The sequence below is a fragment of the Perognathus longimembris genome, chromosome 28, assembly GCF_023159225.1.
Source record: "Perognathus longimembris pacificus isolate PPM17 chromosome 28, ASM2315922v1, whole genome shotgun sequence".
Lineage (NCBI taxonomy): Eukaryota > Metazoa > Chordata > Mammalia > Rodentia > Heteromyidae > Perognathus > Perognathus longimembris.
Window position 1 is genome coordinate 59904675 of NC_063188.1, and position 19324 is coordinate 59923998.

Sequence of the window (19324 nt, forward strand, 5' to 3'; positions counted from 1 at the left end):
CTCACTAAGCCCCCCACATATCCCCCACTCCACATGTATCTCCTCTCTGTTTACAGCTTTAGTCCTTGACACAACCCTAGTTACTTATCCTGTTTCTCTCTTTTTCCTTCCCTTTCTGTCCCTTTCTTTATCTGATGCTGCTGTGTAAGCATTGAAAGAGAACTCTGGAACTTGGTTTCATATGTTTTGCACAGGCTCTCTTCTTTGTTTTTGTACGTGTGTGCATGTGTGTGTGTACGTATGTGTGAACTTGGGCATGGGTCCTGTCCCTTAGCTTTTTTGTTTATTGCTGGTGTTCTACTGCTTGAACCATAGCTCCACTTCCAGCTTTTTTTGGTGGTTAACTGGAGGTAAGAGTCTTATGGACTTTCCTGCTCCAGGCTGTCTTTGAATTATAACTCTCAGCCTCCTGAGTAGATAGTTCCACAGGTGTGAGCCACCAGGTCTAGCCTTTGTTTTTGTTTTTGTTTTTTGTCTTTTAAGAAATCTCCAGCCGAGTACCAGTGGCTCACATTTTGAGTGAAAAAGCTGAGGGACATTTCCCAGACCCTGCGTTCAAGCTCCAGTACTGGCACAAAATAGAGATCTCTAAATTTATTATTTTTGTATTTTATAATAGCTCAATTGTATTACAAACATACATTCTCGAAATACATTAGCTTTGAATTATCCCTAATAATTGAATAGCTTGGGCTTTCATTTTAATATTTAATCACATTTTAATAAACTTTCTAAATCATGGTAAAGCATCTATTTACAATACAAAGTTTCAGAAAGCCTTTTCAAACTAAGGCACACAAAAATATACAAGACAAGTGTAGTGGCCTATGCCTGTAATCCCAGCTATTTGGGAGGCTGCATCAGGAGATTTGCAGGTTTGAGGCTAGCCTGGGTCAAGAGTAGTGAGATCTTACCTTTAAAAATAAAAGGACCAAGGGTATACCTCAAGTGTTAGAACTCAGTATTGTAGAAGCAAAATTACAACAAGAAATCTACAAACAAAAATTTTAGTTGTACAATTGTAACCCTACTTTAAATACATTTGATTGGCTCTCAAAGACAAGGACATTCTCAAAATAGAGAGGCTATTATCAATATCAACAATAGAAAGAGTGTACCCATTTCTGTAATTTTCGTTTTTGACTTTGGGAAAATTTAAAGATGCCAGTGTTTTCATAATTAATTTTTGAAAATGTGTATAGTGCCCCAAAGGGCAGACATCAGTGCATATTTCTTTTTTGTTGGTACTGGAGCTTAAAGTTCAGGCCATTTGCTTGCTAAGCAAGTGCTGTACTACTTGAGCCATTTCCCCAGTCCTTACATAAGTTATTTTTCAGATAGAATTGGTTTTCTTCCCCTGGGGCCAACCCTGATCCTTCTACACCTCCAATGTGGCTGGGACTATAGGCCACAAATGCCTGGAATTTTTTTTTTTTTAAGAGAAGGCTGGTTCCGGGGCTTGAACTCAGGACCTCACACTCTCACTGGGCTTGCTTGCTCACAGCTGGTGCCCTACCACCTGAGCCATACCTCCAGGCTAGCATTTTGCTGGATAATTAGAGATGGGGCTTCACAGATGGGGGTTCTGCCTGGGATGGTTTTGAAGTACTGTCCTCCAGGTCTCAACTCCTAGTAGATAGGATTATCGTTATGAACCATCAGTGAGCAACTCTGGCTTGTTTTTGAGATAGGCTCTTGCTAACTTTCTGTCAAAGCTTGTCTGGAACTGAGATCCTCCCAGTCTTCACCTCTGAGTAGTTGGGATTACAGGTGTGCACCACCATACCCAGCAGTTTAGTATATTCTTAACACGTTCTCCAGCTATTAGTTTTGCCCCACTTTAGTTGATGTTTGTTGTTGTTTGCTGGGCCTGGGCCTGGGCACTGTCCCTGAGCTTTTGTGCTCCACCACCTCAGCCACAGCTCTACTTTGGGCTTTTTGTAGTTAATTGTAGACAAGAGTCTCACAGACTTTTTTTTTTTTGGTCTGGACTGGCTTCAAACCATAGTCCTCAGATCTCAGCATTGTAACTTGTTAGGATTACCAGGTATGAGTCACAGGCGTCTGGCTTAGTTGATAGTTTAAATTATATATATATATATATGTATATATATGTGTGTGTATATATGCATATATAAAACAATTGTTCAGAGTAAGGGGTTTCATTATGACATTTAGATACATATATAATGCACTTTGATCATATTTTATCTCTATTATCCTTCTTGTGTCCTCACCACGGTACATATATTTCTTTATCATACAGCATCTTCTTTCACAATGATCACACTGTGTCATGCTCTCCTTTGGTGATGCCTGCCTACCAGCTCCTCTCTTGTCTGCCTGCTCAAGCTCCTTCCATTTTTCTACCTGTCACCTACTTCTCTCTGACACTCATCTGTTCAGTACCACATACCCAGTTGCTGTTTATTTTCTCTGCCATCCACTTGCTCTGTCTTCTCACCCTCTTTATCCCACTGTGTCCCCTTGCCCTGTTCTCAGTCACCTATGGTCTCCATTAGTTTGTCCCCCACTCTCTACCTCCGTCTCTATCACCTGTCTTTATTTTTGGCTGTGGGGGTTGAACTCAGGGCCTCAGGCTTCCTAAGCAGCACTCAATCACTTGAGCCACATCCCCATCCCCACTCAATCTTTTTTTGGTGCTTGTGCTTTCCTTGTCATCCAGTCTCATTGCCCACCCTCTCTCCCTGTCACTGTCTTTTGAGTTCAGCCACAGATGGAAACCATTCACTGTATTAAATAAGGAATTTTTTGGTATGTGTGTGCCAGTCCTGGTGCTTGACCTTAAGAAGGCCTGTCCTGTCCCTGAGCTTTGTTGCTCAAAGCTAGTACTCTACCACTTAGAGCCACAACTACACTTCAGGCTTTTTTGGTGTTTAATTAAAGAGGCTCATGGACTTTCTTGCCTGGGCTGCCTTGGAACCACTATCCTCAGTTCTCAGCCTCCTGTAGCTTGGATTACAGTTGTGAGCCACCAGCGTCTGGCAAAACAGGAATTTTAATATATTCACTTGAGAAATAAGATGCTTAGCTAGTGAGTGAATTAGGTATGTAGAAACTCTGACTGGTACTATAGGGCTAAAGGAGGGTATTTAGGGAAGAACAGATCTGGGAGAAACAGTACAGCCCCCTGGATAGCAGAAAAGGGGGATGCTAGTCTCTAGTCGGGGCTGCTGTGGGGTTTCAGGGCCAGCAGGCAACCATCTCTGGATTGCAGGCCAGGAGGGAAGTGGCCTGGACCCTGAACTGTAGGGCCCTACAGAGGGCACTAGGGAGCCAGGGCAGAAAAGAAGACCACAGGAGCTGGTCTCTGTAGAGAGGGCTGGTAGAAGCCGGGTCAGGTAGAAGCTTCTGGCCATTGAGTCTACGAGCTCTTGGTGTGTGGCAGGGACTGAGCTAGGCTTGATGTCATCCTCAGGTGCAGCAGCTAGAAATGTCAGGGGAGCCCCTTCCTTCTCAGTGTCCATCTAACGCCGCCTACAAGAACTTGCTAGTATTATGCTTACTGTAAGGGAGGGATGTTCTTCTGTTCATCCCTGCATTGTCTGTCTCTATGTCACTGCCTTCTCTCAGACTTCCTCTTACTGTGTAACTCATTCTTTCCAGTTTCCTCTTCCCCACACATCCATTCTCTTGCCTGTACTTTTTCTCTGTCACCCAGTTTCCTCCCTTTCTGTCACTTTTCTTTGTCACTCACCTTCTCTGTATACTGCCCATTTTACCTAGTATCCTTTTTTTTGTTTTTGTTTTTGCCAGTCCTGGGGCTTGAACTCAGGGCCTGAGCACTGTCCCTGAGCTTCTTTTGCTCAAGGCTAGCACTCTGCCACTTGAGCCACAGCACCACTTCAAGCTTTTTTTTTTTTGGCCAGTCCTGGGCCTTGGACTCAGGGCCTGAGCACTGTCCCTGGCTTCTTCCCGCTCAAGGCTAGCACTCTGCCACTTGAGCCACAGCGCCGCTTCTGGCCGTTTTCTGTATATGTGGTGCTGGGGAATCGAACCTAGGGCCTCGTGTATCCGAGGCAGGCACTCTTGCCACTAGGCTATATCCCCAAGCTTTTTTTTTTTAATGTGGTATTGAGGAATTCGACCCAGGGCTTCATGCATGCTAGGGAAACACTAAGCCACATCCCCAGCCCTTCTTTTTTTTTTTTAAATCTGGAATTGTAATTATCTATTTAATCCAACTATACAAACTATCATATCCTCTGCTAAGGACCATCCAAAGTATGCCATGGCTGAAAGATATTTAGAAGGGCATTTCTAAGCAAAGCTGAATGCAAGTTACCCTCCCCATAGGTTTGGCCCCACTTTTATAACTATTTCATCTGAAAATATATAAATGTCACCATAAAATATCTATTCTACTGTCTCCAAAAAGGAATCAGTCATTGTTTTGTGTCATTAAGTTATTTGTAAAGATAGTTACAATCCTAAAAACACAATCCCCCCCAAAAGTATAATTATGCCTAGAAGAGAGAAGAATGCACAAGGACCTGGCTATACCAAACAGATGAAAAGCCAGTTGATTTTTGCCGTTGCCTTGGTTTTTTGTTTTTTTTGGTCTTCTATAGTTGTTTTTTTCCCCCCAGAGCTGAGGACAGAACTCGGGGCCTTGTGCTCGCCAGGAAGGCGCTCTTCCGCTGAGCCAGATCCCCAGCCCCAAAGCCAATTGATTTTATACTACAGTATGCAAATAAATTTTTTAAAATCCTATCTTTTATATATGCTTATATTTTTTACACAATAACACTTTAATAGAATAAACTCCTTAGAAAATGTTGAAGATGGAGCTGGTGATCAACTCCCAACTCCTTTTTTTTTTACCAGTCCTGGGCCTTGGACGCAGGGCCTGAGCACTGTCCCTGGCTTCCTTTTGCTCAAGGCTAGCACTCTGCCACTTGAGCCACAGCACCGCTTCTGGCCGTTTTCTATATATGTGGTGCTGAGGAATCGAACCCAGGGCTTTATGTGTATGAAGCAAGCACTCTTGCCACTAGGCCATATTCCCAGCCCCATCTCCCAAGTCTTATATACATTTTTCCTACTTCTGACAATTTGTGACCTATTTAGCCTAAGCAGGAAAGTCTTGGTAATTTGAACATGTGAGGCCTCTTAAGAGTCCTGCTGCAAGCTTACATACATATATCCCATGTTGCTTTTGCTTTCCCCTCTTGTCTTTGCTTCAAACCCCTATTCCAGTTTATTCTTTCTAGCAGCTTGTGAATTTTCAGCCTCTTTTAGTTTCTAAAACTTGTGGCAGGCAATTGCTTTGGCAATTTTTACACTAAGCCCTCAAATAGCTAACTGGTTGCTGAGTTTTTCAGCCTTTCAGCATTGTACTCCTCCACAACCTGGTTTGTCTTCTTTTTTCCCCCCTGACTTTTCGACTTTTTGTTTTCTTTTTCATAGTAGATTCACATCTAGCAATGGCTTCAAAATACTGAGTAAGCTCCTTCCACTGAGTTTCATTTCAGTACTGTTCCCTGAGTTTGTTTATATTCTTCAACTTAATCTTTTTCGTTGTCTCCCACTTAATCTTGCAGTTGATGTTTTCTGTTTAGAATGTTTTTATGCAATTCCTGACATTTGTTCCATGTATTAATGGCAGTTCCAGAAAGACACTCTTCATATGCATTTACACTGACCTCTGGTTCAGTTTTTGACTCCTCTGTTAGAAAATCTGTGGCTTCTGTGATTTCCTACGGGTCCCATCCTCTTTAACTTCTTGTAAGTTAAATTTGGAGCTCCCCAATGTGTCTTCATCTTCAGGGTTTGATGTAACTTCCCTTTCATTTATGCCAATAGGCACTAGCCCCACAGCCATCTTAGGACCTGTCAACATCCTTTCCTCTCTTTCCCACTCTTTCACTCTCCTATATGGTCTCCTCATTCATCACTCTTTCCCTTTATTGGCATCTTTTTGTCTATGTTTGTCCTTCCCATCCCTGCCATTTATCTACTGCTCATTGTGTCCTCTCTGGCTACCTCCTACGACTAGTGACCCATTGTTTCAGGGGCCTACTTATATTCATTCTCTCTGTTATGTTTGGTTACACTCTCTGTAGATCACTGGCCTGTTCTCTGCCCGCACATGTATTCTGTTGCCCACTCACTGTCTCTGTCTCTATCTCCATCTATTCCCCCCCACCGTTCTGTAAACCTTCTTTTACACAAAACACCCATTTTTTTAGAAGCCCCATCTCCATTACAATATTGTCTCTGTCCTTGGTAACTCCATAAATTGCTTAATACACTTTCTTTTCTTTCTTTCTTTCTTTTTTTTTTTTTTGCCAGTCCTGGGCTTGGACTCAGGGCCTGAGCACTGTCCCTGGCTTCTTTTTGCTCAAGGCTAGCACTCTGTCACTTGAGCCACAGCGCCACTTCTGGCCATTTTCTGTATATGTGGTGCTGGGGAATTGAACCCAGGGCTTCATGTATGGGAGGCAAGCACTCTTGCCACTAGGCCGTATTCCCAACCCGCTTAAGACAGTTTCTGTCTTCTGTGCTTTTTCTTTTTCATAGTCTAAACCTTTTATTTGTGTGGGGGTTTTACTACATTGCTCAGGCTGGTCTTTAACTTGAGGGATTAATCCTCCCACCTAAGCCTTCCAAGTGAGATGGAATTATAGACATACATGATATACCACTTCAGCTTTTTGTTTCTTTATTTGAGTCAGTGTCTTGCTATGTAGCCTAGCGGTAGCACCTTGAACTAGGATCCCTCCTGCATCAGCTTCTTCAGGGCTGAAATAACAGGTTTTCAATGCCTTACCACACTCACACTCCGCTTTAAAATTTCTTTTCCTTTTCTCTCTTTCTTGTTCTCTTTCTCTCCCCTCCCTCTTCTTTTCCCCTCCCATCTCCTCCTTCCTTTCTCCCTTTTTTGTGCTACACCTGGAGCTTGAATTCAGGGCCTAAGCACTGTCCCTGAGATTTTTTGCTGAAAACTAGCACTCTACCACTTGAGCCAGAGCTTCATTTCTGGCTTTTTGGTGGCTAATTGGAGATAAGAGTCTCATAAACTTTCCTGCTAGGACCATCTTCAAACCATGGGTCTCAGATCTCTGCCTTCTGGGTAGCTAGGATTGCAGGCTGGAGCTACTCATGCCTGGAGATTTTCTTTTGTTTTGTTGAAGTGTAAATGTTCTCTACATTAATTCACTTGGCTTATTGATTTTTCTTTTGTCATTTAACTTTTGTAATGAGTAACTTATGAGTTTTGTATACTTTTATTAAGTACACACTTTAGAAATGGGATTGCTGGCTGTTAGGAAATGTCCATTTAAAATAGCCATTGAAACCAGTGAAGTGATGCATGGCTATAGTTCCAGCTACTACAGAGGCTGAAGCAGAATTGTTTGAGGACAGTCATTTGAGGCCAGCCTGGGCAATGGAGTGAGGCCGAATCTCTAGGTGAATGAAATAATAAATTAATGAATGATAATTCAAGGACACCACACTAGTCTTCAATCCAATCAGTATTCCTTACAAGTAAACATTTTTAGTTTAGTTTTGTTTTGTTTTGCCAGTCCTGGGCCTTGGACTCAGGGCCTGAGCACTGTCCCTGGCTTCTTTGATTGCTCAAGGCTAGCACTCTGCCACTTGAGCCACAGCGCCACTTCTGGTCATTTTCTATATATGTGGTGCTGGGGAATCGAACCCAGGGCTTCATGTATATGAGGCAAGCACTCTTGCCACTAGGCCATATTCCCAGCCCACAACAAGTAACCATTTTTTAATGCTTTACTCAGGTTATCACTTGATCCATTTTTTCTTTTTAATCTCATGGCCATCTTCTAGTCCTTTTATGTTCAGTTTTTTAGTAGGTTCTCTTCCTAACATTGCCTGGACTGGTCTCAAACCTTGGTTCTTTGACCTTTGCCTCACAAGTATCTGGAATTGCAGGCTTATATCACCTGGATTGCGGGGCTGGGAATATGGCCTAGTGGAAGAGTGCTTGCCTTGTATACATGAAGCCCTGGGTTCGATTCCTCAGCACCACATACATAGAAAAGGCCAGAAGTGGTGCTGTGGCTCAAGTGGCAGACTACTAGCCTTGAGCAAAAAGAAGCCAGCGACAATGCTCAGGCCATGAGTTCAAGCCCCAGGACTAGCAAAAAACAAAATAGAAAACATCACCTGGCTTGCTTTTGAGGTAAAATCTTGCTAATAACTTTTGCTTTGGCTGGTATAGAACTACAGTCCTTTTTTAGTCACCCAAATGCTAACATTACAAGTATGTGCCACCACACTGGTCTTATTTTTACTTTATTTTTGGCAGTATTGGGGTGTGAATTTAGGACTGTGATTTTAGTAGGCATTCACTCTACCACTTGAGCCATGATCCTAGCCCAGCTTTCTTGTTTGTTTGTTTTTTTTAGTTTACTTCTTGTAAAGTGATGTACACAGGGGTTACAGTTTCATACGTAAGTCAGTGAGTACGTTTTTTTTTTTATCAAACTTGTTACCCCCTCCCTCATTTTCCCCAGTTTTCTTTGGAGTTAGAAATTCTAGTGTTTTCTTCTTCAAATACTTACATGAGTGGACAAATGTATTTGTGTGTGTAAACATGTACATGTGTATATGAATTATTGTAGTATTTCTAGTGATAGCTGTTTTTTTTTTTTTTTTTTTTTTTTTGCCAGTCCTGGGCCTTGGACTCAGGGCCTGAGCACTGTCCCTGGTTTCTTTTTGCTCAAGGCTAGCATTCTGCCACTTGAGCCACAGCACCACTTCTGGCCATTTTCTATATATGTGGTGCTGGGGAATTGAACCCAGGGCTTCATGTATGTGAGGTGAGCACTCTTGCCACTGGGCCATATTCCCAGCCCCATGTGATAGCTGTTTTTTAATCTACATATTTTCCCTTGTGCTGGGAATGGAACCCAGGGCCTCTCAAGTGCTAGGCAAGTACTGTAGCACTGAACTATATCCTTAGTCTAGTCTATATACTGACTGATAGGGAAATTGTTAGATTAAATTCTAGTTCATCTATTCACTATATACTATGTTGATGTTAAGGAAATCTTATAGTATTTTGCAGTAGAGCATATCAATATGACTTTTAAATAAATAAATATTGATATAGATCTTTTCCCTAGTACTCCATATTCGCAGTTTGTTAATCCCTCTTTTTTATTTTCTCTTAAATGTATTTGTTGTTATAGTGATGTACAGAGGGGTTATAGTTTCATATGTAAGACAGTGAGTACATTTCTTATCAAACTTGTTACCTCCTCCTTCATTTTTCCAATTTTTTTTTTTTACCAGTCCTGGGCCTTGGACTCAGGCCTGAGCACCATCTCTGGCTTCTTTTTGCTCAAGGCTAGCACTCTGCCACTTGAGCCGCAGCGCCACTTCTGGCTGTTTTCTATATATGTGGTGCTGGGGAATCAAACCCAGGGCTTGATGTATATGAGGCAAACACTCTTGCCACTAGGCCATATTCTCAGCCCATTTTTCCAAATTTTTTATCTTCTCCATTAACTCTACTTGCTATCATGGTTCTGTCATGTACTTCATTTTTACCAATTACTATGGCTGCTCCTGTATTGGCCACCTTGCAGAGATAAAGACCAGCACCTGCTATGGTCTGATTATGGTTTACATACACTAAAAGTCATGTTGAGGTTCACTTTTTTGATTGCTGTTTTATTTATGAGTTGTGGGGCTTTTAAAAGATTATTGGGGTCATGGAGGTTCTGTGTTCATGAAGGGATTGGCTCTCATAAAAGTAAGTCAGCTCCTGTCTTCGTTGCTTTCTGTTGCTGGAAAAACTAACTTAAAGATTTGTTTGAGGTCAGATTTCAGAACTTTCAGTGCCATGGTCAGCTGGCTCCATTGTTCTTCACTTGTGGCATGGCATAGTGGAGGAAAGCTACTTACCTTATAAGGCAGCTTGAGAAAGCAGAGAAAAGGAAGAAATGACCGTGGACAAGTTTTAACTTGGTGCATACCCATAAGCCTGCTTTGGATGAAGCTTGAACTAGATCCGTACCCTAGTTTCCATCACCTTCCAATGCTTCCAACAAATTATGACTTGATCAGTGAATTTGTCCATTGATTAGATCAGAGCCATCATGACCTAATCATTTTGCAAAAGTCTCTTCTGAGTATTGCATTGGGGACTGTTGGGATCCATCTTTCCCCTTGATGGAAGGGGCTTGATACACCTCCCCCAGCCCTGGGGAATGCGGCCCTTCTACCCCCTCTGGATTGGAATCCAGAGGAACCGGTTGGGCAAACAGCCCCCCAACCTTCTAGCCAGCCCTGTGCGCTCCAGTGACGTTAGCCCTTGGGGGTCAGGTGATACCTTTCAGCCTATCGACATCCTGGCCAAACCCCTCCCTCGGAATCATCTCCCCTTGTCCTTCTCTTAATAAAGTCAGTTCGCTCTAAGAAGCTGACCCCGTTGCATATGTTTGCCAGACTTCTAGCGTAAGGAGGCGATCACATATCTGCAGCAGATCCTGTGCACGTCAGGTCGGAGCTGGCCCCCCGTTCCACTCTTAACTTACCTGCAGGTCGGGTGATTAGGGGAGAGGGCGAAAAAGGAGGGTGGAAAGAAAGAAGGAAGAGTCTGAGCCGGGAGGGGCAAAAAAAAACCCCAACAGGGGACTAAGTTCAACACAGTTTTCTTTTATTTTTCTTGTTCTAAGACAGGGATTCAAACTTGGTACATGTGGCCACTTTTGCTCACTGACAAGCATTTTTATCAACTGAGCCATGCCTCCATCCCCCAACCCATAGTTTTTGAGAGATATTTCCTATTAGAACAGTTCCTTTTGTTCCCCCCCACCCCACCTCTTTTCCCTTTTCCACTTTTTTTGCCAGGCATAGAGCAGCATGTGGTCCTCACCAGCATGTAGGTGCTGCAATATTCTCTTGAACTTTCAGAACTGTGAGTCTAAGTAAACCTTCTTTGTATATAAATTAACCCATCCTCAGGTGTTTTGTTACGAAAACAGACTCAGACAGGACTTCCTCCCACTAAAAGTTTAGTTTAGATATCAAGATTTAGGATATTACATACATAAAACCAAGAAGATATAAAAGTTTGTTAAACACATATTGAGGCTTTCTGGGGAAAGTGAGGCAAGTGTCTGGAACTGATGTGAAAACTGGTTGAGAGTAGGGAAAAGCTGTAGGCTTGGGTTTCTGTGGCAGGTTAGGAGGGTAGCGCTATAGTAAAGTTATTGTGCAGGGGCTGAAACTTGGATGGTTTGAATTGCCTTCAGGCGCAAAGAGAGGAAGCATTCAGACTATATTTTTACCTTACCAATAAGCAAAGTGGGAATAGAGGAACTGTTGATCATGTTAGTCAGACTTTCTTGTCTCTGTGATAACATAACTGGCATACAACTTAATGGAGGAGGGATTTATTTTGGTCAACCGTTTTTTTTTCTCTTTGTGCCTGGATTCTTTTTTTAAAAATTTATTGTTATTGTAAAGGTAACGTACAGAAGGGTTATGGTTACCATAAGTCAGATAAAGAGTATATTTGGTTTTTTTTTGTTTGTTTGTGGTTTTTTTTTTGCCAGTCCTGGGCCTTTAACTCAGGGCCTGAGCACTGTCCTTGGCTTCTTTTTGCTCAAGGCTAGCACTCTGCCGCTTGAGCCACAGCACCACTTCTGTCCTTTTTGTATATATGTGGTAGTGAGGAATCGAATCCAGGGCTTCATGTATCTGAGGCAAGCACTCTTTCCACTAGGCCATCTTCCCAGCCCTACATTTGTTTTTGAATAGTGTCACCCCTTCCCTTGCTCTCACAGTTTTTCTTTCCTGTTCCCATCTACAAGTTGTATAGTTCATTTTCAACATAATGTCTAGCGAGTATCACTGCTGCATTTGTTCACCCTTCAGCCTTTGTCACACCATTTCTGTGTTCCCCCTTACCTTCCCAAAGACAGATAAAGGAACAAAGAAGACAAATGGAAACAAAGAAGAAAAAAACTCTTATTTCCATTTCCTGGAGTTGATTTTGATAAATACTATTTTATATGGTCAGATGCACATAGCTATTATGCCTATGTGATCCTCCTAAGAATATCCTCCTTTGGTCTCAGTCTTTGTGAATACATAGAGACCTGTATAGTTTATCATGTCCCAGTTTATTTATTTTTTTATTTTGCCATTTAGTATGTTTAATTGTAGACTTTTTTTTTTTTTTGCCAGTCCTAGGCCGTGAACTCAGGGCCTGAGCACTGTCCCTGGCTTCTTTTTTGCTCAAGGCTAGCACTCTGCCACTTGAGCCACAGCGCCACTTCCGGCTTTTTCTATATATGTGGTGCTGAGGAATCGAACCCAGGGCCTCTCATGCATACGAGGCAAGCACTCTTGCCACTAGGCCATATTTCCAGCCCTGTAGACTTGTAGATTTATAGGCACATTCTAGTTACAACAAATGAAGGAAACCATACAACCTATGTTTCTCTGGGTCTGGCTTACTTTGCTTAATATAATTTTTTCATAGACTTTCAATTTTCTTATGAATGGTACACTATCCCTCTTTCTGATGGATGAGTAGAATTCCATTTTCTTGATCCATTCATCCACTGAGGGGCATCTGGATTGATTCTATATCTTGGCTGTGGTAAACAATGCTGCAGTAAATCTGCTTGTGCTAACAGCCTTATTGTGGCCTTTTTGTGTTCTTTTGGATAAATGCCCAAGAGTGGAATTTCTGGGCTACAGGGAAGCTCTGTGTTTAGTTTTTATATTATTTTATTTTATTTTTTGCCAGTCCTGGGGTTTGGACTGCAGTCACCAGCAATTGTGGTGTAGTTTCAAGTGCAGTTGAGAATTTGGAAACCTTGGAGCTGCTGGTGTAGTAGGTAAAATATATGTATACTTTTTATGGGGGGTGGACTAGGGTTTTGAACTCATGGTTTCTTTCTATCATACATCCAGAACTTTTGTACTTTAGTTAGTTTATTTATAGGGTCTCGAGTTTTTTCCATGGTCTGGCCTGGACCCCAGTCTTCCTACACTTGGCCTCCTATGTGTCTGGGACCACAGGTGTATACCACCACACCCAGCTTATTTTTTGACCTGCTTTTTTTGTGCTGGTCCTGGGGCTTGAACTCAGCCTGGGAGCTGTCCCTGAGCCTTTTTGCTCAAGGCCAGTGTTCTACCACTTGAGCTACAGCTCCACTTCCAGCTTTTTTGGGGCAGTTAACTAGAGATAAAGGTTTCTCAGGCTTTCCTGCCTGAGGATGTTTTTGAACCATGATCCTGAGCTCTCAGTCTCTTGAATAGTTAGGATTACAGGCATGAGCCACCAGTGCCCAGCACTACCTGCTTGTTTGAGTTGGAATCTTGCTAACATTTTGCCTAGGCTGGCCCTCAAAGTGATCCTCCCAATCTCTGTCTTTTTTTTTTTTTTTTTTTTTTTGCCAGTCCTGGGCCTTGGACTCAGGGCCTGAGCACTGTCCCTAGCTTCTTCCCGCTCAAGGCTAGCACTCTGCCACTTGAGCCACAGCGCCGCTTCTGGCCGTTTTCTGTATATGTGGTGCTGGGGAATTGAACCCAGGGCCTCGTGTATCTGAGGCAGGCACTCTTGCCACTAGGCCATATCCCCAGCCCTCAATCTCTGTCTTTTGAATACCTGTGATTATAGATATGACTCACTGCACTCAACTTTAAAAAGAACATGTGAAGGGATCTCTTTCAAATTGATTTCTCATTAACTTTGTTCTCAGTAGACTAACCTGAGCCATTAAATGTGCATGCATGTGTGTGTGTGTGTGTGTGTGTGTGTGTGTGTGTGTGTGTGTATAGCTAGGATTTTACAGTGTGGGTTACTAGTACCTGATTTTAGTGCACTTTCTCTTTTTTACAATAAATTCATAACCATCTGAAGATAGTAAATTTATAGACATGGCATCACAGTCATCATAGGTATTCTTTCCATTATGTTCTTGTAAATGTGTACTTTGGTTCAACAGGAAGTTTAGTTTCCCATCAGTCCTACACTCCTTTTTTTTGCCAGTCCTACCTAGGGCTTGGGGCTCAGGGCCTGAGCACTGTCCCTGGCTTCTTTTCGTTCAAGGCTAGCACTCTACTATTTGAGGCACAGAGCCACTTCCGGCTTTTTCTGTTTATATGGTACTGAGGAATCGAACTCAGGGCTTCGTGCATGATAGGCAGGCACTCTTACCCCTAAGCCACATTCCCAGACCCAGTCCTGCACTCTTTCTTAAAAATTTTTATTGTCAAGATGATGTACAGAGGGGTTACAGTTACGTGCCTAAGGTAGTGAATACATATACATTCTTGTCTTACTTGTTACCCCCTACCTCATTTTTCTCCCTCCTTCCCTCTCCCCAACCCCCAACCTACCCCCTTGCTTTCTTCATTTAAAAAAAAATATTTTCCTTGATGGAAATTGTCAATCTAGTCTACAATGCTTATGATCTCTATGATTATTAATAGTAAAACAATTCCTTCCAGATCGGGTGATATATACATATACATTTCTTTTCTTTTGTTTACTGTAATCTGTTCCTTCTTTTTATCTAATTTCTTCCCTCCTCCCTGCCGCCCTTGAGAATGCTTAGTTTGCTCTCATCAGTGTCCATTGCAGCAGTTGGGCCCTTTCTACTGTATTCTCCCCCTCCCATTTTCCACTCATTCTGTGCCCTCCTTCCAGCTTCTTTCACCTTTTGTGAGGTAAAGGTATAGGGTCCTTTAAATTCTCTAAGACTAATTACAAAGAAGCCCCTTGCTCCCTTATCTTTGGAGTTCTTTTCAGCCTGGATATTAACTTATATACATATGAATTAGTGTTTGTGTTTTACTTTTGGGTGCCTTTCTCCCACTACTGACTTTTTTTGGTCTCCCTTTGGAGACTTTTTTTTTGTTTCCCTGTGAATTGGTACCTTGGGTCCTGCTTTCTTTGTTGTGTCTCTTTGTTATTTATTTCTAACACCAACATATCAAGGAGACCATGCTGCTGTTTGTCTCTGTGCTCTAGGCTTATCTCACTCAACATGATTTGTTTCTAGACCTGTCCATTTCCCTGCAAATGCCGTTATTTTATCATTTCTAATAGCTGTGTAGAATTCCATTGCGTACAGTTACCACATTTTTGGGTCTATTCATCTGTAGTGGGGCATCTGGGTTGTTTCCATATCTTGGCTATTGTGAAAAATTACAACAAACATCCAGGACATCCAAACAATTATAAACAACTATTTCCAGAACCTATACTCATTAAAGAAGAAAAACTACAGAAATGGATGAATTTTTAGAGAAATATAAACTGTTCAAGCTGAGCAAAGAAGATATAAATGAATTAAATAAGTCCTGCACTCTTATAGCCACTACAGTCCTGTCCTGTGAACCATTATAGCTCCTATCCCTCCTATAGCTCCTGCTTTCCACCCCCAGCTGTCACATGCCTCTTATGGATTCCTAGGTAGTCATAGGCCATGTTCAGACATTTTCAAATAGGGAAGTTGGAGGCTTGGCTCTGGAAGTGCACCTGCCTCGCAGGCTTGAGGTCCTGAGTTCACACCTCAGTACTACAAAAAACTGTGTGTATGTGCGTGTGTGTGTGTGTGTGTGCATGCATGCGTGCACACATATACTTATCAGTTTTGGTGGGATCAAGATCTATAGAAAGTTTTGGTTTACAGGCTGCGCTTGGTAGGAATTGAGCCTTTAAAATATTAGCCAGGCACTGGTGCCTCATGCCTGTAAAACTAGGTATTTAGGAGGCTGAGGTTTGACATTTGAAGCCAGCCCCAGCAGACAAATCTGAGCTACTCTTTATCTCCAATTAACTAGCAAAATCCAAAACAAAAAAACAAAAAAACAGAAGTGGAGCTGTGGCTTAAGTGATGGTATTCCAGCCTTGAGACAGATCTAAGAGACAGTGCCCAAGCCGTGAGTTCAAGCCCTGGTACCAGCACAAATTTACTTCTCTATTTTTGGCATGCTGGGGATCAAACCCAGGGCCTAGAACAAGGAAGGTGAGCATTCTCCTGTTGAGCTACACTCTAGCCCTCATTTTTTTGCCAGTCCTGGGGCTTGAACTCAGGGCCTAGGCACTGTGCCAGAGCTTCTTTTGCTCAAGGTTAGCACTCTACTACTTGAGCCACAGCGCCACTTCCGGCTTTTTCTGTATATATGATGTCGAGGAATCAGACCCTGGGCTTCATGCCTGCTAGGTGAGCATTCTACTACCTCTAGGCCACATTGCCAGCCCCTCTAGTCTTTTCTTTGCCAGTCCTGGGACTTGAACTCAGGGTCTGAGCACTGTCCCCAGCTTCTTTTTGCTCAAGGCTAGCACTCTACCTCTTGAGCCACAGTGCCACTTCTGGCTTTTTCTGTTTATGTGGTGCTAAGGAATTGAACTCAGGGCTTCATGCATGCTAAGCAAGCACTCTATTCGCTAAGCCACATTCCCAGCCCCTCTAATCCTTTTTAATCCTCTTTTAATGAAGAAAGATGTGAGTTAGCCTAATGGCTTCTTTGTAGTACCTTTAGATGGTTCTGTTGTCTTTTGTAATTTAAATGTAAAGGCTTGAGGAGATTAAGGCTTAGTTTCTTTGGCAGGAATACTTCACAGGTGTATCTATATACTTTCTGCATCATATCAGCAAGCAAATAATGTCTAGTTTTCATGCTGTCAATAATGTTAAGATGGATCACAAGCTTCAGTGGTCAGTCTGATCCTTCCTTTTCCAAAGCTGCATTTACTTTGGATGAGGAAGTAATAGGTTGGAGATGCTTTAGCATCCTTTGAATATCCATTTGCCTATCAGCCTTTTCACACATTGATAATCATTGTTCACATGTTACTTCAGTATTATCATTTAACCATTCCTTCTTATTAGTAGAGTGCTTGCTTAGAAAATAAGAGGTCCTCAGTTCAAACTTCAGTCCCATTATAAAAAGATGTTCAGGCCAGGTGAGAGTAGCTCATGCCTGTAATCCTAGCTACTCAGGAGGTTGAGATCTGGGGATCCAGCTGGGAAGCCAAATAGGGCAGGAAAATCTGTGAGACTCCAATTAACCACCAAAAAGCCAGAAGCAGAGCTGTGGCTCAAGTGGTAGAGTACGAGCCTTGATCACACACAAAAGAAGCTAAGGGAGAAAATGAAACCCAGAAGTCAAGTCCCAGTACTGGTACATATACAAAAAAGGCAAGTTATATGTGTTATGTATTATTATCATAATTTTTAAATCCACCAAATTTATTGTCATGGAGGCTAGAAATATAAAATCAAGACATCAGCAGGGATAGCTTCTTTTTAGAGGCTATAAGAGACAGTCTGTTCTAAACTTCTTTCTAGCTTCTGGAGCACCCACAATCCTTGGAGCATTTTGGGGCTTATATATACATTTGCCTACTTCCATTTTCATATGGCATTCTCTTATTTGTTTCTGTGACCTAGTCTGCATCTTCTAAGTACACAAGTTATGTTGGATTATCCCATCACATTTAATATGTCCTCATCTTAATTTGATTTTAATTTGATTTTCCAAATAAGGTCACATTCACAGGTTCTAGCCCAAATGAAATTCTAGGGAACATGATTCAGCCTAAAATTTTTGTTTTTCCTTTTTCTTTTTTTTTTCCAGTCCTGGGGCTTGAACTCAGGTCCTGGGCACTGTCCCTAAGCTTCTTTTTCTCAAGTCCAGCACTCTACTGCTTGAGCTACAGCACCACTTTTGTCTTTTTCTGTGGTGAGGAACCAAACCCAGGGCTTCATGCATGCTAGGCAAGCATTCTACCACTAAGCCACATTCCCGGCTCCAATCAGTAGTTTTAAATTGAGCAGAAACAAGGCATGATAGTGCATGCTTGCAATCATAGAACTCAGGAGGCTAAAGTAGGAAGATCACAAGTTTGAAGCCAACAGGGCCTATTAAGTAAGATCATGAATGAAGGAATGAATGATGCAGAACAGCCAAGGAATGAAAAGGAACAAGAAATAGTCAATGAGTTTGGCAATGTGGTGACTTTTGGTGCCACTGGTGAGAATAGTTGCCTAAGAAGCCATATTGCAGTATGTTGACCTATGAATGCCAGTTTTGTGTGACTCAAACTGAGAAGCAGATGTCTATGGGCAAAGTAGGTGTTTTTTTTTTTTTTTTCCTCAAATTTTTATTATCAAACTGACGTACAGAGAGGTTACAGTATCATACGTTGGGCATTGGATACATTTCTTGTACTGTTTGTTGCCTTGTCCCTCATGCCCCCCTCCCTCCCCCCCTTTCCCTCCCCCCCTTTTGTTCAGTTCACTTACACCAAACAGTTTTGCAAGTATTGCTTTTGTAGTTATTTCTCTTTTTTTACCCTGTGTCTCTCGAATTTGGTATTCCCTTTGAATTTCCTACTTCCAATACCAGTAAACACGGTTTCCAATATACTCAGATAAGATTACAGAGATAGTGTAGGTACAAACATAGGAAGGTGATACAAAACATCATCAATAATAGAAACTACACATACACATAGGACGTTGAAAGTAGTTATAACTGTGATATATCACTTGTTTCCATATCATGGAGTTCATTTCATTTAGCATCATCTTATGTGTTTCTAAGGGTATAGCTATTGGGCCTTGTAATGCTCTGCTATGAAAGTAGGTGTTTTTTTGTTTGCTTATTTTTTTAAACTCAGGGCCTTATACTTCCCAGTCAGGTGTTCTACCACTTGATCCTTGCTCTCAGCTCTTTTTGCTTGTGTTATTTCTTGAATAGTGTCTCATGTTTATGCCTAGACTGTCTTGGATTGTCTTGTTTGTACTTCCCTTCTATCTGGGATGACAGGAGTGAGCCACCATGCCTAGCTGGCCTCTATTCTTTCATGCCTACCTTCTTTTTGCTCAGCATCTTTTTTGCCAGTCCTGGGGCTTTGACTCAGGGCTTGAGCACTGTCCCTGGCCTCTTTGCTCAAGGCTAGCACTCTACCACTTGAGCCGCAATTCCACTTTGGCTTTTTGGTAGTTAATTGGAAATATGAGCCTTTTCCTACCTGGGCTGGCTTTGAACCATTATCCTCAGATCTCAGCCTCCTGAGTAGCTAGGATTATAGGCATGAGCCACTGGAGTCTTGCTCAACAGACGGTTTATAAGTTGTTAACTAAAGGCACACTGTATTTGAATTTCTTAATTTTTTTGATTCTGGCCTGGAGTTTAGATTCAAGGCCTAAGGATTGCCCTTAAGCTTCTTTTGCTCAAAGCTAGATGAGCCACAGTGCCACTTCTAGCTTTTTTTGAAGTTTATTGGAGATAAGAGTCTCAAGGACTTTCGTGCCTCGGCTGGCTTTGAACTGCAGTTCTCAGATCT

The 19324-nt window shown here is 42.1% G+C and overlaps 1 protein-coding gene and 1 pseudogene across 1 annotated transcript in view; one reads left to right on the forward strand and one right to left on the reverse strand.

Annotated features, from left to right (window-relative positions):
• Ercc6l (ERCC excision repair 6 like, spindle assembly checkpoint helicase) overlaps window positions 1–19324 on the forward strand; it is a 29323-nt gene that overhangs the window by 2528 nt on the left and 7471 nt on the right. The window lies entirely within an intron of this gene.
• On the reverse strand, window positions 5134–5845 carry LOC125344032 (annotated as a pseudogene).